The sequence below is a fragment of the Panthera pardus genome, unplaced genomic scaffold, assembly GCF_024362965.1.
Source record: "Panthera pardus isolate Hobbes unplaced genomic scaffold, ASM2436296v1 HiC_scaffold_6, whole genome shotgun sequence".
NCBI classification, from domain to species: domain Eukaryota; kingdom Metazoa; phylum Chordata; class Mammalia; order Carnivora; family Felidae; genus Panthera; species Panthera pardus.
The window spans coordinates 82604224-82623162 of NW_026526991.1; the positions used below are offsets into that span (position 1 = coordinate 82604224).

Here is an 18939-nt window from a genome sequence, read left to right on the forward strand (position 1 = left end):
GTGCCATTACAGTGAATGGTTTGCCAAAAATTATTTTCTTAAAAGGGTTAAGATTTGAAATGTGAGCTAGAGTGACTGCATTACCCTTCCATAGTTATGTAGGTTTAAGATATGCAGTCATCTATGGCTGCTCTTAACATTGAATCGGTGACCAAAACCTTTGGCTACATTTGTTCCTTCATGAACATTACCATTGCCACCAGGCAGGTCCAGGCCTTTATTGTTTTGTGCCTAGAGCATTGAAATATGGTTATAATTTGTCTCTCAGACTAATTATTTTTTCACTTGCTTCATCGTGGACACATGGTCATATTGGCCTTGTTAAGACAATGGATTGTCACAGCATCTCCCAGTTGGAAACCAGACTCCATGTCTCAGCTCCACAAATGATGATTTGGTCCATAGTATGTTTTTCCTACTCCATTACATGAGCTTTATGCTTAGTTCACAAGATTATGCAGTCAAATAGTATTTATGGGGTAGATTTGTGTTATGGCTGAGTATACAACTATGAATAAGACACTGCCTCTATGATCCCAGAGCTAGTACTTTATTGGGGCAGCCAGTCAAGTAAATAGGAAGCAAGATACACTAGAGTGAACTCTAACATAGGGGAGAACATGGAGAATTATGAGACCCCCAAAGCAGTGGCAGCTCATCCAGTCCTGGAGCCCCAACAAGGCTTGCCTGAGAAGATGGCATCTCACTTGAGTCCTATAAGACAAGTAGACTACTCATTGGCCCTACATATGGGAAACAACCTTTTAGGCCCAGCTCAAACCTCAGGCTATGAAATTGCTTCCTTACCACATGGTCAATCCCACTGGTCTCCTCTCCCTATTCTGAGCTGCTATAGCATTCACTCATTTATTCATTCAATAAGCAAATACTTCTTGTGTCCTATTATGTACCAGGAGCTGTCTAGGCCCTGAGATACAGCAGTGAACAATTAAGTCCTTGCCCTTGGGGAACCTACATTGAAATGAAATGAAGCAGACACTATCAAACAAAGAAATAAATATATAATATATCAGATATGGTAGATCCCGTGAAGAAAACTAAAATGGGATAAGGTAATAGGGGATCTTATTTTAGCTAAGGTGAAGTCCCCCTGCTAAGGTGACATTTGAGTTGAGAGGTGCATAAAGTGTGGAGAACTGAGGGAAGAAGTTTGCAGGCTGAAGGAACATCAAGTGCAAAGGTAATGCAACCAGGAGTTGGTTTGGAGTTGTAGGAACAGCACTGACTTAGTATTGCTCATTTGACTTCTCATTGAATATCACCTCCAATCGTTATTGCCATTTCAGGTGAAGGCTGAGCTTTTCCTCTCAAACATATTTTCAGTTTATGGAGGCTAAGAACTATAACTTCATCTTCTTTATAATGTTGCTGCTCTTCTCCCTTTATCAGTCCACTGTCTTCATGAGGCTACCAAGAAGTGTTTTACTGACTAATGTTAACTGGGATTTATTTATGTTCTTGATAAATTATATATGTTACTTTCCTTACCTGGCTGATACTAAAAGAGAACATCCCATAAACACTGAGAGAAATGGGTGGGTGGTGAGGAGAAGGGTACAGAAACACAGAAAATATCCTGAGTACCAATTTCAAGATGTGCTTCAAGGGCAAGAACTAGAACACTTGTGGCAACGTTTCTGCAAAGTTTAATGCAGTAGGGATGTACTGGGAACCAGAATTGGACGGACAACTCCAAAAAACTGATTTAGTGAATTGTAGTGTGTGGGTTGATTAAGTATTGATCAGTGACCCAGCTCAGGTCTGAAACAGCCTCAGAACTACCTTCTAATAAGCCATAAAGCAAAAGAATTGTTCACGGATTTAACTGGAAATCTCATTGGGGAAGCTGTGAAATCCTTGGGAATAGGAAGTTAAGAAAGTTTGAAAATTCACTTAAATGTTTATCTTTTTAAAAATCAATGCCGCAAATATCACTAAGGTGAATAAGATTAATTAAGGAACAGATGGTTCTGAAAACTCTGAAGGCATTCTTATTTGAGACTCAGGAAGTACCTGATTCGGATTTCATTAGGTATTTTAGGATATGTTTAGCATGTGAAGTCTTTCTTTAGGCGTTGAGTTCAAATGGATCTCATGTTGTAGAGTAGCAGTGCAGTCTCTGGATCCCTGAGGATCCTGTGACATCAAACTATTTTCAAAATGACGCTAAGATGTTATTTTCTATTAAGTATGTCCTGGTGGTAGGGAAATCTGCTGGTGTCTTTGCAGGAACCAAGTAGATAGTACCAGACATTGTGTTCTTCATTACCATGTACTCACAGTTAAAAAAGATGTCTTACTTAAGAATGTCCTTGACAGAGCAGTGAAAATTTATGAAATTTCAGCCCTTGAGTACATATCTTATAAATATTCCATATGCATTAAGTACTTCTTCTGCATACCAAAGCTCAATAGTTGTCTAAAGGAAAAATCATTGTTTGAGTTGCAAGCTGAATAACATTTTTACATAAAAGAATGTCTACACACTATCATTTTATCAACAACGAATGAAGTGGGTATGTCACTTTAAGGAAAATAACTTATTAGGTGCCAATGATAACATTTAAGCTTTCAAATGAAAATTTGAATTTTTGGAAAATTTGTATCTACCACTGTGAGCTTGAAGTTTCCACAAATTTAAAAGGGACTTTTAGGATGAGATTTACATTTATTACATGAATGTTAACAAATGTGATATTTTGATATTGTTTAATGAAATGTGTCAACATTCCGAAGATCTCCATAACTCATTGAACCAGTAATTTTCAGGTGATGGATGCATGTTGTTTCAAAGCATGCATGTATAAAAGATCCAGTCAAAGTATAATATACACTGGTGAATTTTAACGTAACACAGTATGAAAAGTTCATTGATGTGGTTTCTGATTCCACATTGCAATAACCATTAATAACTTTTCAAGTTCCTCTATCGTATCAAAACATATCCACAGTTATCTGAAATGCCATTAAAATGTTCTTCTTTTTCCATCTACACATCTGTGTGAGGCCAGATTTTCTTTATATACATCAACCAAGGCAACACCCAGCAAACACAAAAGGCAGAAGCAGACATGTGGATCTAACTATCTTTAGTTAATCCAAATATCAGAGATATTTGCAAAAATGTGTAAAAATCTTGCTAGATTTTTTATTTTGAAAAATAATTGTTATTTTTCATTAAAAATAGGTTATTTATATTAATATGTAAAGAGGTTGTCCTTGTTATTTTTAAATTAATATTTAAATGTTCTCAGCCTTAATTTCTATTATGAAAAGTATCAATAGACATAAATTGATACAGACATATCTCTTTAGGCTATAAACTCTTTAGAGTCCTTAATAATTTATATAATGCAAATTATTCCAAGCTTAAAATGTGGGAGAACTACTGCTATCCAGGGTTAAAAATTATTATATAATAAAATAATCTAATGAGTATCAGCAACACTGAAAACAGTCTCACTTTCCCTTGTTGGTATGAATGCATACATAGATAAGAAGATTCTATGCATGCCTGGATAAATAGATAAATGCTTTCTCCCCACTTCAGACCTCAGGGGCAGGGAGTTGAGTTAATCACAAACCTTAGTCTATGATTAATGGTCCCTGTAAAGCTCTGCTCCTGTTTTATTTAAACTCTTCTAATGTGTTTGCTACATATTCTTCTTTGGTTTTGTATATGTACTTGTAAAACACATATTATGGTTTTATTTACATAAATGGTACCATATATATATATATATATATATATATATATATATATATATACATATACATATATATATACACACACACACACATACATATATAATTTTCTTTCTATTTTTAATCTTAGCATTATAAGGATCTAGCCCTGCTATCACCTGCTAATAAGAAAAGACAGACAGACAAATCATCTGACTTATGTATATTTTTTTCAACGTATGCAGCTAGAGATTTTATGGCAGCATTTGAAAATTCTACCCTTTACATGACAAACATGAAAAGCCACCTCTAAGGTACAACCAAATATAAAATGGTTTTACCGTTTGCTCTCAAAGCCCATGCCATTGAACAGCTTTTATTGATGGTCTGTGTGGTCCGTGTGCTTGTTCGCTCCATCAGGGTTTCTTACAAACGTGAGACAGACCGCAGAACTTCAGCGTTTTGACTCCCCAACTGTGTGATCTTAGGCAGGTTATTTAACCTCTCTGTCCTGTCTATAAAATGGGATTAATAATACTACCTGCTTTATAGTGTTGATATGTGGGTTAAATGAATTAATATTTGTAAAGTGTTGAGAACGGCACCTGGAACATAGGAAACATTATATAGGTATTTGTGAAATGCAATAAAATCAATGAAAAGAATATGCCATCTGAGAGCATCTGACTAGTTCCTGTGAATCATAATCTGCTTTTCCTATTAGAGCATTTGTCCCCTTTATCTTCCTGAGGAAGATGTTTTGGTAATAAAATATCACTGAATGATTACAGACAGAGGTAGGAGGATCTTACTCTGTTATTTTATAGGAATTAAGTTTTCATACCTTGTAAAGAAATTTTGAAAACCCCAAGAATTATATCATATCCTTTAAAAACTTTACATAAAAATTCTAAGTAACAATTAGATCCTAAGGATAAGAATCAGGAGCAGAGATTCATTGATCAAAAAGACTCATGTGTGCTTAGAATAAGAAAATGAAAGAGCTGTATATTTCATGTCAAATATAGTAAGTTGCCAAGTTCTTTAGGGGCCACAGAGCTATCTTTTTCCGTCTCAAGACTTCTGTGACTTCACACTGTTCTTTCCTGGCCACAGAAAACGGAATTCCCAGTGTCAGGAGCTGTGAAGACAGAGCAACTACAACAGCCTTCAGGTGCTTTCTATGACCAAGTAATTCCTGGCATGAGGCATTACATTTTTTACTGCTTTTATCCTTATCACTGATGATGATGTCATTTTAAAAGCACTAACAACATCAGAAAATGATGAGCGCTTTTAATGGAATTTGAAGAAATCTTTCAGATAAAAGGCCAACCATGGGATAAATTTCTTAATTTGAAAATCAAGCCAAATTTAATTGTTCCAAACTGTTTTCTGTTACAGACCATTGTAATAGAAATATTTTTTTTTCCAAGAGTGCTCACAATCACTTTTCAGATTCGGATGTCCTGGAATAAAGCCAGATTAACTCTGAGCTGTGAATTTTACAAACACTCTTGTTTAACCTATAATCGATTTAAATAGAGCCATTCTACAAAATGCAAACATGGTAATTGGTGCAATTTTATTTTTTTGCATGAAACAGCATACAAGAATATGCTGGCTTTGACTTTCTGGATCTTTGCACAGCCAGAAGTCTGGCAGAATAATCACTGAAGTTCAAATTAGAGCCCCAGATGGAAACACAAACAGGGGCCACCACTGTGCCTTTTTCATGCTTCGAAGCTCAGTTCTGGACAGAAATGTGTTTCTAGTTAAAATGTAATCATTTCCAATTCCTTCTGATCACTGGATCATATTGGAAAGAAACAGCCTGAGGACTACAATTGCTTTTAATTACCACTGAATGTTGATTGAAATTTTCATTTCCTTTCCATACATTTGTATTTTTATTGAACAAACAAGAATAAAATAAAGATATGGCCTCTTTATACTTTGGAGAAAGATCTTTGTTTAACATTACCCTCTTTGAATTAGAATTTCCTTGTCAGGATTTCCTTTCCTTTCCATGGGTTGCAGAAAGAGCCAAATCAGTTTAACATTCTTGAATTGAGGTCAGGTTTAAAATTAGGTAGTGTTGTTTGTTTGTTTATTTGTTTTAATTCAGTAAGACTCAAGGGAGTTCATATACTTCTGTGATTAAAGAATTTAAAACAGTAAGATACTTTTTTCCAACCTCACCGTGCTTCTACCTCTTCACATCATTTTATTTTACTATTTTTACATTTTATTTATGTAAATAATCTCTACACCCCACATGCGGCTCGAACTCATGACTCTGAGATCAAGAGTCACATGCTCTTCCAACTGAGCCTGCCAGATGCCCACCCCACACCATTTTAAAAATTAATATATACCAAAATTATTGGGAGAACAAGTAAAAAACAAATGAATCGAAAGCCAAAAATATCCTTTCTCACATTAAAACTTTATGGAATATTCAATATTTGAAATTTTACATTAGTTCTGATCATCATATATTACTGAAATGCTATAAATAACAACTATTCTTCTTTTTAGCTAGGACCTAAGACCTGTATTCTAAAACCCAGCAGTGAATAGTGGCACCCAAATTCTGCTCAAAATAGGAATGAATGGCAAATAGATGTTTCATGGTCTCATATGATTTCTTATGCAGTGTCTCAATTGTGAACAATTTATGTGTCCAAGGAAATGTATTTTTAAAAATTTTTTAATGTTTATTTACTTTTGAGAGAGAGAAGAGAGAGAGAGAGAGAGAGAGAGAGAGAGAGAGAGAGAGAGAACGTGAGTAGTGGTGGGGACAGAGAGAGAGGGAGACATGGAGTCCAAAGCAGGCTCAGAGGCCGACATGGGACTCGAACCTATGAAATGCAATATCATGACTTGAGCCAAAGTCAGCCACTTAACTGACTGAGCCACCCAGGTGCCCCAGTAAATGTACTTTTTGATGCCTTTCTGATCACCGATTAAAGAAAAAATGCCTTAGGAAATTGATTGTATTGTGGAAATATATGATCTCTAAAATGAATCCCATATTTGGGTTTCTGAAGGGGACATTGGAAATAAAGAGAGGAAATGTATATGCATGTCTGGGAAGATTTCATAAATCAGTATGTTTAATTAATCCACAAAATGTTATTAATAGCATAAGCTGTGGAGTCAGAGATACCTACATGGTTCAAATCCATTTTACTAATCCTGTGAACTTGGGCAAATAACTCAACCTCTCTATGCTTAAATTTTCTTGCCTGATAAGTGACTAATTATAGTCTCTCCCTCAAGAGTTCTGGAGAGGATTAAATCAGATAAAATGAAATGTTCAGCACAGTAATGGAACCATAGTTCTGAATAATGATTATTGTTCCTATACTTACATATACACAAAAAAGAATAAACTACTGTCCGTGCCTTCAGAAATATTATTTTCTCACTGAGGTTTTGATACACATACATGGAAAGTTGTATCCATTCAAACCAGAATATGATTCAGTGAATCTAATAAAAGCTTTAGGGCTTTAGAGAGGAGGAAATCACTATGGAATGCAGTTGTCTGATAAGGCCTCATGGGAGAGAGAGGATTTGAGCTGGACTGTAAATGAAATGTAAGATTCAGATATTGAGAAAGGAGGTGTGGTTTATTTCAAATATGAGCAATGGAGGGAAAATTGTCATTTGCATGGGATTTTGTGGGATACTTCTAGACCAGTGAATATGTGTATTTGGCTAGCATGGAAGGTCATTCTTGTAAGAGAGACTGAGAAGATGTGGAAAGGTGGATTATGGATGTCTTTAAAGGCCTTGGGGTTTTTTGAGTAGGGAATGATAGTAGTTGAGGAAGATTTATTTGGTTGCTTCTTGTTAGATGAGCTGAAGGAAGGATCAGATGGAGAAAGGATGATGAATGAAGAGGTAATTTATGTGTGGAACAGGATGGAGGTCATGAGATTGGAAAGAGAAGATAATGATAGTACGAAATTAGATATTGCAGTTCACAACAATCACCTAGTTTAATCCTTTTAACAACCCTAAATAATACAGCTAGACAGTGAAAATGATACAAAGATGAAGTCTGGTTTTCTGATTCCAGAACTCAGGCACTTAACCATTGTGCCATAGTGCCTGCTACATATGGGAAAATTGGTGCCTAGGAATCCATGCATTATTTCCCTTGCAAAATACAGTTTCTTTTTAGATCAAATCCGAAATTGATCAGTGCTACAGAAACAAAATCAACCAAATGAAAAATGCAAAATTGGGAAAGCTTCAGAGTGGAAAAAAGGAAAGGCTTCAGGTGTGTCCTGATTGGAGGTTGTTGTCATGGAGAAGCTGTAAGCAGGCTAACTAGAAGTGGAGCATCTTTATGTGATTGGTTAGGGTGTGTTCTTGACTTTCTCTGGTTGGTCCTAAATTGAAAGTGGGGACAAAAAGTAGGGAAGCTGTCAGTTATTAATCAAGTCCTGGCCACTTGGGGCTGATTGTTACAGAAGTTATTGTTTACCTTCCTGGATTGTCACTAGAGATAGCAATCTGGCTTCCTGTAGTCTGATTTAAAGTTGGCTGGCTTCCTGGGTTGTTTATTGTACATAAAGGGATTGGTTTCCTGGGCAGGTTGCTGCAGGTTGTGGATCAAAGTTCTATTTTTATATATGGTCTATTTTCCATTTGTATATTCAGTCTCTCAATATTTTTCCAGGGCTTAGTTGCCTTTGAACTCCCTAAGGTACTTTCTGACCCTGGTGAAAGAAACATTATTCAGGATATAAATGTTAGAAATCTAATTAAAAATTTATTTGGGAGTACAAAGTTAAAATTGCATATTTGAGACTTATAGCCATACAATATTTTATCTCAGAACTAACAATATGTCCAATCTACACATGCATGGTTGTATATTTCAACTTAGCTTCATGCCCACCCTCTTTGTATATTCTCCCTTCCATTGCAGGGAAGGATCCTGGGAACTATATTTTCCAAAATCCCTCACCAGAAGGTTTCAGGTTATATTCCCTTATGGGAGGTTTTTCCTCAAAATATAAAAAGGAAAAAAAAATCCACTATTCTTCAGTGGCAGGCAGGTGAGGGCTTGGAGATGGTTAATGTGAAGTTTTTCCAGTGGCTTCCAAACATCCTCCTGAGAAACATTCACTTTTGTGAATCAGCTAAGGTCAATGGAAGCAGCTTTCCTTATGTTCTTGCACTTCTAGATTTCCTGAAAGCTTGCAGGGGCTTCCCTGACATTCGCCCTCCTAGCCCTTTGAATGGTTTGGTAAGTCTTTCATTCCCAATGTTAAACCCTATTTTGTTCAAAATACCTACAGTGATTTTGTCCTTCTGACTGACCCTGATGGAATGATCAGATATTCTGCCAAAAATAGGGGTGTACACATTGTCTGAGAATGTTCTGGATGAAACTGAAAACTGGAAACTATTGTGAAACAAGAAAGACAAGATAAAGAGAGGTATAGCATGAGGATAGCAGCAGAGATTCTAAGATGCCACACTGCTGACTTTGAAGATGTAGGAAGGGGACATGAACTGAGGAAACCTGGAGTATACAAAGGTATACAAAGGTATACCAGGGTATACAAAGAGAGATCCATGCAGCCCCTCATGTGAGTAAGAAATTGACTCAGCTGTTCTGGAATAAGAGTTATTCTTCTTGACCACTGTACAGCAGAAATCATTAACTTTAGGAGTGACACTGTCCATTTGAGAACTGGAACACAGCTATTTTGAACTGAAGAGCAATGGTTTGGGGATGAGATTTGATACCACTATAAACATAACAGGAAGCCCAGGACTGAAAACCTTCTGTACTGGATGGCAGGTGGACAGTGGCACAAGTTCACATTTGTCAGTGAAACCAAAAGCATGATTTATTCAAGGGAATCATCATCTGGGATGGGAATATTTATGCCAAATGGATACATAACACAGTGTCTGAACCTGAATCACCCTTGCCATCTTGCAGTGATTTTTTTAAGCCTGATGCAAGGAATAGTGGATTTACAGAGGCTTTTGGCCAAGCCTAAAAAACTACATTATACAGCGACAAGACTTAGTCATTTGGAAAACTGTCACTGCAAGAAGACTTGCCAAGTGAGTGGACCACTCTACAGAGACCAAGTCTTCTGGGTTGATGGTGATCACTACAGGAAATGCACATGCAAACGTGGTGCTGTGGAATGTTGAAGAATTTCCTGTCCCCTTCCCGGTTGCTCCCCAGGATCCCTCCTCATGCACATCGCTGGCCAGTGCTGTAAAGTCTGCTGAGCAAAATGTGTCTGTGCAGGAAAAGTCCTTTCAGAAAGCCAGTGGATTTTAGCTAAAAGCTGCTGGGAATGCTGAGGTGGAGTTTTAGTAAAAAATTACAGAAGCGTGCCCTCCTTTGAACTGCTCAGAAAAGAATCCCATGCAGTAGAGGTTATAACTTTTGTACAGAAAGATCTAAATGCGGTGAAAACTCACAGTGCAAAAACTAGAACACAAAAGCTACTTGTGAGTGCAAGAATGATTGTATCTCTGCCCAGAGAGATTCTGACTGCTGTAGAAATATTGAAGAGTGTGCAGCTAAGATGCATTACTGTCATGCCACTACTATGTGTGTAAACTTGCCTGGCTTATATCACTGTGACTGTGTCCTGGGATACATTCGTTGTGGATGACTTCTCTTGTACAGAGTATGATGAATATGACCATGGGCAGCACAACTGGGATGAGAATGCCATCTGCACCAACACTGGCTGGGACACTGCTGCACCTGCAAACTGGGCTATGTGGGGATTGGGACCATCTGCAGAGAATTCTGCCAAGAGGGCAGCGGATATGGAATATCTGTGGCTCTTAACAAATGCATCTGGATTCAAAGGAAGCCACTGTGAAAAAGATATTGATGAATGCACAGGGGAAGTCGTAGAGTGCCACAACTATTCCTGCTGGTTGGTACGACTGTGAGTGCAGAAGTGGTTTTTATAATGATGGGACCTATTCACTGTCCAAGGAGGCCTATATTGACATTGATGAATGTGCTTTACGAACTTATACCTGTTGGAATGATTCTGCCTCCATCAACCTGGCAGGGGGATTTGACTGCCTCTGTCTTTATGGGCCCTCCTGCTCTGGTGACTGCCCACATGAAGGAAGACTGAAGTGCAAATGGCAGGTGTGGATTGTGAAAGAAAACAGGTGTTCTCTCCATTCCTGTGAGGACCAAAAGATACTCTGCCAGTAGATAACTTGTGTTTGCTGGAATCCAAACGTTGACCTTTTCTGTTGCCCAAAGTGTGACACCAATGTCACGAGTCAATATTTAGATCATAATGGACACAAGCTGTATCAAAATGGAGACAATTGGACTCACAGCTGTCAACAGTGCTGGTGTCTGGAAAGAGAGTTAGATTACAGGCCACTCGCTCCAAATTGAGCTGCGAGTACACAGTCATCTTGGAAAGGCATTGCTGTCCCCGCTGAGTCAGTGACCCCTGCTTAGCTGATAACACTGCCTATGATATCAGAAAAACTTGTCTGGACAGAGGTGGCATTTTAAGGCTTAGCAGCTCAGTGTCAACATGGCTGGATCTCCCTGCACGACCTACACATGCAAGAATGGAAGTGTCTGCTATTCTGTGGATTTGAAGTGTTTTCATAATAACTGAAGGATGTAAAATGGAATCATCATCATGGGGAAAAATGGACAAAAATGACCATCCAATATGATGAAGAACAGGAGTTGGTGGTTTTGTTTGTTTGTTTGTTTGTTTGTTTGTTTGTTTTTTTACCACAGACAATTATTGAAGTCTCCATCTGAAGAAGGTGTTTGGGGAATCCATTTTGGACCTACTTTTTTGTTCATTCATGCTAACCTAATCTAGGGGATATACAGTGCAGTGCCTTTAAGTCTTTGCTTGTTAGAAGTTTTCCATATTTTAAATCATGTTTCCCTTATCAGATCATTTGCAAATACATTTATATGATCTCATGGTAACAGTTGATGGAAATTTTGGTTTATTTTGTGTACTAACATAATAGAGACTCAGCTCCTTTTATTTATGCTTTTTCTGGATTTTTGGATCAAATTCTACAAGTAAAGCTGCCTAGTGTAATTTTGTCACCCCTAAACAAACAAAACCCAGCAAAAACAATGGAGAGAAAGAGTAAACATTTTAGCTCTCATATATTAGACTCAACTTCTTAATATGGGTTTCATTTCTTATTTTTTTAAATCTTTCCAGTGTTTAGCACAAAGCTTTGCACAAATCTATCATTCAATTATATCTGTTAAATCAAGTTGAATTAACTATGCAGATGAAAAAAGAAATAGGAATTTTGAAAAAAGAAATAGGAATTTTGAAGCAAACCAAGTCAGAGGCAGTTGATCAAAAATGAAAATAAGTATAAAAAAGAAAATAATAAAATCATAAGTGATAGTAAAATTATATATCCTGCTAAGGCCCTTCTACAAAGAGGAAATTTAAGATCAAAAGCATTAATTAGGAACAGTCTTAGAATTATCCTATGGTTTATTTCTGGTTGTATTTACCTTTTAATGCTTTTCCTCACATTCCTTCCTTTCTATTGCTCTTAACTCCTTCCAAACTAATCTGAAATCCTTTTACTTTCTGTTACTAGCCTATTAGTGACTTGTCACTAGCCTAACCCAAGCAACACCTGCCTCACTGGGACTTCTGCAGTAATCTCTCAATTGAGCTCTCTGCTCCCACGCCTGCACCCCCTCGCCCCAGTTCATTCTCTAGATCTGCACTGTCTAAGGTGGTAGCCACCAGCCACATGTGGCTACTGAGCACTGGAAATGCTGCAGGTTTGAACTGAGATGTGCTGGAAGTTTAAAGTACACACTGAATGTAAAAATGTAAGATGTCAATGAACTTGTATGTTGATATGATAATGACCTGATGGTTTGGATATGTTGGGTTAAATAAGATCTATCAGTAAAAATAGTTTTATATATTTCTTTTCACTTTTAAAAATGTGAATAATAGAAAATTTAAATGTCCTATGTGGTTGACAGTGTATTTCTACTGGACAGCCCTGCTCTAGACTGTAATCAGTAATCTTTTTAAAATAAAATTTTGTTCCTATTATTACCTTGCTTTAAACCTTGCACATAGGATAAAGACAAAAATTTGTAATGTTGCCTTTAAGCACCTGTCTAATCTGGCTTTTCCATCCCCACATCCTCCTCCTCAACCCTCATAGCTTTGCCCTTCTTACAGTTCCTCAAAGTCACTCTTCTCTTCTTAGCTGCAGTTCCACTCACATGCTATCTCCTACCTGAAATGCTTTTCGTACACTTTATGTGTCTGGTTCCTACTCATCCTTTAAGTCTCAGCTGAAATGTTACTACATGAGGGAGGCATTACTTGACAGCCTTATAATCTTAGCATAGGTGGTCATAACAAAATGTGACAGGTGGATAGGTGGCTTAAACAATAGAAATTTGTTTTCCCAAGGTTCTAGAGGCTGGAAGTCTGAGATCCAAGTGCTAGCATGGTTAGGTTCAATGAAGGTTCTCTTCCAGGCTCTGAGATGGCCACCTTCTTGATATGTCCTCACATGGCAAAGAGAAAGAGACAGAAACTCTCTGTTGTCTCTTCTTATAAGGGCACTATTCCCAGAAACAATCAACAAAACTAAAAGACAGCCTATGAAATGGGAGAAGATATTTGCAAATGATGTATCTTATAAAGGATTAGTATCCAAAATCTATAAAGAACTTATCAAACTCAACACCCAAAAAATAAATAATCCAGTTAAGAAATGGGCAGAAGACATGAACAAACATTTTTCCAAAGAACGCATCCAGATGGCTAACAGACACATGAAAAGATGCTCAACATCACTTGCCATCAGGGAAATACAAATCAAAACCACAATGAGATACCACCTCACACCTGTCAGAATGGCTAATACTAACAGCACAGGAAACAGAAGCCTGAAGAGAAAGGGGAACCCTCTTACACTGTCGGTGGGAATGCAAACTGGTGCAGCCATTCTGGAAAGCAGCGTGAAGGTTCCTCAGAAACTTGAACTACCTCCCTATGACTCAGCAATTGAACTACGAATCATTTACCCAAAGGATACAAAAATACTGATTCAAAGGAGCAAATGCACCCTGATGTTTATAGTAGCATTATCAACAATAGCCACATTGTGGAAAGAGCCCAAATGTCCATCAACAGATGAACGGATAAAGAAGATGTGGGAGATTGTACATATAATTCTTGTGGTTCTAGACCCTTAACTTGTGGGATGTGGTACAGTTCAGCAATAAATTATAGGATACCTAGTTGGTGTGTGTGTGTGTGTGTGTGTGTGTGTGTGTGTGTGTGTAATGGGTTATTATTCAGCCATCAAAGACAATGAAATGTTGCCATTTGCAAGTACATGGATGGAGCTAGAGTGCATTACACTAAGTGAAATAAGTCAGAGAAAGGCAAATATCATCTGATTTCACTCATATGTGGAATTTAAGAAACAAAACAGATGAACATAGGAGAAGGGGGGAGAAAAAGAGAGAGAGAGAGAAGGAAGCAAACCGTAACAGACTCTTAACTATAGAGAACAAACTGAGGGTTGATGGAAAGAGGTGGGTGAAGGGATGGGCTAAATGGATGACGGGCATTAAAGGGGGCACTTGTGATGAGCACTGGGTATTATATGTAAGTGATGAATCACTAAATTCTACACCTGAAACCAATTTTGCCATGTATATTAATTAACTAGAATTTAAATAAAAACTTGAAAAAAAAAGGGAGCTATTCCTATCATGAAGGCCCCACCCTCATGACCTTATCTAAACCTAATTCTTTTGCAAATACCCCATCTCCAAATACTATCATTAGGGGTTAGGGATTCAGTATATGAATTTAGCAGGAGGGTAGATGCAATTCAGTGTATAGCCTTCCCCAACCTATATTAGATCCCCTATTATTTTATCTTATAGCAATATGTTTTGTCCTGTGTAACACTTAACACAATTTATAATTATGTATTTATTAGTTTTACAGGGATAGCATTGCAGAGTTCTTATTCAGTAAATGGTTATGGAAGCATTTTTATTGGGCTTATGTACTTTCAGAAATAGAAGGAACCTTATATAGATATGAGGAAACTAATACAGGTTACCTTTATTTTAAAAAGGGGAGTTCTCTTTTCTGTGATTTATGTCTTGTAAAGTTAGTAATATTTAGATTTTCTGTGATTTATGTCTTATAAAGTTAGTAATATTTAGACTGAGAAGCTGTATGACAGTACAATTTCATCATACTGTGATAAAGTACGATAGATGAGATGAGGAAATCCTGCAAATTTGTATGAGGAATGCACAGGTTTACCTCATGTCTTGGGATTATTTAACATGGACCCACTCTGTAATGCTGTGTGAGGGAGAGTGGAAGAGGATAAGCCTTTAAATTTCAAAGAAGTCTGAGCTATCTTTGCTAGTTCCAAGTAATGCAAGTTTTTTTCAAATAATTCAAAGTATATGAAAAAGGTGAAGTCAATTGTAATTGATATTACTTGAGAGATATTTCCAATTGTTTTTCTGTTTGTTTTTTGTTTTTTGTTTTTTTCTTTCTTGTCTTTGCTTCTCAGTATGTAATGTGTCTACTTTTCTCCAGCTATTTTTAAGATTGTCTCCTTATTTGTCTGATACTTGACTATAATGTGACTTTCATGGTTTTCTTTACATTTATGCTGCTTTGGGTGTGTTGAGATTCTTGGATCTTGGGTTAATAATTGTCATCAAATTGAAAAATGTTTAGACATTCTTTCTTCAAACATTTTTTTCTGTCTCTCTATTTTCTCTCCTCTGAGACTCTAATTACACATACATTAGACTATACTGTCCCACAAATAATTTTTCAGTCTTTTTGTGGTCTCTATGCTTAATTTTGCATAGTTTCTTTTGCTATATCTTGATATTCACAACAAACATATTTCAACAACATCTGAGTTTATGTTACTGAGGTGATTTTTGAAAAACCCCTAGATAATCGCAGGATGGGGGTTAGCTGCTAAGGGAACTAACTGATTAGAGGGTTGGAACTTTCAGTCCCACCTTCTGACCTCAGAGGATGTAAAAGGGCTGGGGGTTGAGTTAATCATCAGTGGCTAATTATTTAATCAATCATGCCTACATGATGAAGTTTCTGTAAAAATCCTAATCAAAGGGATTAGGAAAGCTTCCTGGTTGGTGAACATATAGAGGTGCTGGGAGAGTGGCATGTCCAGAGAGGTCATGGAAAGTCCATGCCACTTCCCTCAAACCTTCCACCTGCATCTCTTCCACCTGACGGTTTTTGAGCTGTATCCCTTTTATCATAAAATGTTAATCTCATAAGTAAACTGTTTTCCTGAGTTTTGTGAGCCACTCTAGCAGATTATCAAATTTGGGGAGAAGGTCATAGTATCTCTGATTTAGAGCCAATTAGTCAGAAGCACAGGTGACAGCCTGGACTTGTGATTGGCATCTGAAGTTGATGGGAGAGGGTATTCTTGTGATACTAGGCCCCTAACCTGTGAGATGTGGTACAATGCAGCAGTTAAGTTATAGGATACCTAGTTGGTATCCAGAAAGCTGGAGAATTGTTTGGTATGAAAAGCCCACACATCTGGTGTCAAAAGTGAGTTATTATGAGTAGTAGAGTAAAAGTAGAGGAGAAACACAAAATGTTTTTCTCTTTCAAGTAGTATGTATTTTCCATTACTAAAAATATGTATACTGAATAGTGTAAGATAACCATACAAAATTCTTATAAGCTATATAATTAATTCCCCAATTTCTTACCTCTCCTTCCCAATATGCATATGTTTTAGAGGTAGTTATTATCATGGTATCAATTTGAAAGAAAGAAAGAAAGAAAGAAAGAAAGAAAGAAAGAAAGAAAGAAATTTAAAACTGTCACAGAAGTAATTCCACATCTTCATGGCTTTTCCTATTTTCAACACTCCACTCCTTTTAAAATGATATTTCTTTCAATTACTCAATTGAAATATTTTGAAGAAAATTAAATTAAACTGGGTATTAACTTATGTTTATATTTTATAAGCTATTTTTAACATAAAATTTTCAAACATAATTTATATCCACCAACAATATCTAATTCATGTGTTTTATTGAAAATGAGACTCTCTAGAGTACTATGTACTACTAATCTTGCTCAGCACCACAGACTCAACTCTTATCAGCTAAACAACTCTTCTTAGACAATATGATAGTTAATAAAAGAATCAGTTGTCCCTGATTGTTTATGCTACCTAAAGTCAAATTTAAAGGGATTATGCTATGATACAGGGTACCATCTAAGATGCTTGCAAGATGGCCATTGTATACTGCAATATTCATATATATATATATTATATATATATATGAAGTATATATGAATACTTTAGTCCTAAGAATCATATATATATGAAGTATATATGAATACTTTAGTCCTAAGAATCACCATATATTATGAACATATACTTGGCAGTCTGCTTATGTGTATGTATATGTTAAAAATCAGGACTGTAAATCCTGCATGAAAATGCTGGAACTTGAAAGAGCTGCATGGAGTTAACGTTTATAGCATGGAGTTAAACTTTATAGCCTGGGAGATTGCCCCTTTGTCACAACTTGAAACACCACCACGGCTTGAGGCATAGAGATGAAAGTCCTATAACTCAAAATAGGCTAAAACAAGAAAGTGGCTGCTATTGAAGCATTTAAGAAGACCAAAACTTATTTATATTATATCGTCTTCAAGTTGGGTATAATGTATAAGCACCCTATCTTTTCAAAAGGAAATTTCAGGCCAACTATTTAAGTATATCATTTCTTGGCCAGATTTTTTTGCCTTCAGTATAGGTGTGGTTTTGGTTCTCCCATGTTCCATCTTAAAGGAATTGTCAGCAAGATCCAATACCAATTACTTCATACCTAAGCACTATGATAACTCTATTTCTCTTTATCTCATCACAAAACCCTGTAATAGCTACTGAAGTCTTTTTCGTCATTCATCATTCTATCAGCAGTTTTTTGATGGCCTAAGGCGCTAACTGTGCTACACTGATGTAGATCTTAAGCTATTCATTCTACATGGATCTTGAGCTGTTCATTCCACATCAGTATACTCCAAGAGACAGATACAACCCCAGGTTTAAATAAGCCAGAACAAAGCTTTGAACTTTGTATTATGTATTTGTATTATGCCCTCTCTTTTTAGATATACAGATATACAACCAAACAACTTGGTAAAACCACTGTATAAAGTAGATACATATCTGCCTTCAAATAAAAAATTTTAAGGTATTCTGATTATTTGAAGGATCAGAAAGTCATAATGTTTGTTAGTCTAGGCCTTTCCAGTTGTAAATGCCACAATGGGATTAAATACATACAGATTTGATTTCTGTGAGAGAAAAATTGGTGGGAGTCCGAGAAGGTGCTGTGCAAGGACCAAGCACAAGAAAAGGGAAGGAAAGTCATATGGAAGGATTCTAGACTATCATGCAGCCTAAGGAAGATTCAGCAAGACTCTCAGGAAGTTCTCCAGCCAAACCTGGCTGTCAAAGGCGTTCTGCATCTCCCAGGAATGGACCTATTTTAGTAGCCCTGCCAATGCTCAGCCCTAACCTGGGAGCAGCCCAGTGCTGCTTTGTACTAAGCATGGCCTTAGTACAAACAGGGGAATGGATTTAGGAGCATGGCAGCTGGACCCTGATCAAGTTCTCTGTGGTTACCTTCTCATGCCCACCACAGTTATTTTCTTAAAATATGAAATATAGTTCAGGATTCAGGAATTCATTTTATGTAAAACATCCAAATCCACCTAATTGTAATTTCTGTCACAATAGGACTTGTATATTATATTACTTCAAACAAGGCTGGGCACAATACAAACTACAACAACCAGGCCTCAAAGCAATATACTTCATAAATGGAGAGCAAAGGAATCTGCCAAGGTCCCAGAGTTGAGCTGATTTAATCTACATCTTGAATCTGTGTTTAGCAGCTTGGGCAAAAACAGAAACACATTAGGCTACTCTTGTTTTCTTTTTATGACAAAAGAAAGCCAATAAATTTAATACCATTGTTCTTCCTGGAACTAAACTCAAACAGGAATTTTATTACTTGCTTCCCTGTACAAGGAACACTCACTACCATAATGGGTCATATCTCCAATTGTGGATTTATAAAAGGATCATAAAATGCAGTTCAAGGAGATG

General features: G+C 36.8%; 1 protein-coding gene and 1 pseudogene across 8 annotated transcripts in view; both read left to right on the forward strand.

Annotated features, from left to right (window-relative positions):
• The window catches only part of LMNTD1 (lamin tail domain containing 1), a 443253-nt gene that overhangs the window by 242487 nt on the left and 181827 nt on the right, over positions 1 to 18939 (forward strand). The window lies entirely within an intron of this gene.
• On the forward strand, positions 621 to 11363 carry LOC109268564 (protein kinase C-binding protein NELL1-like; annotated as a pseudogene).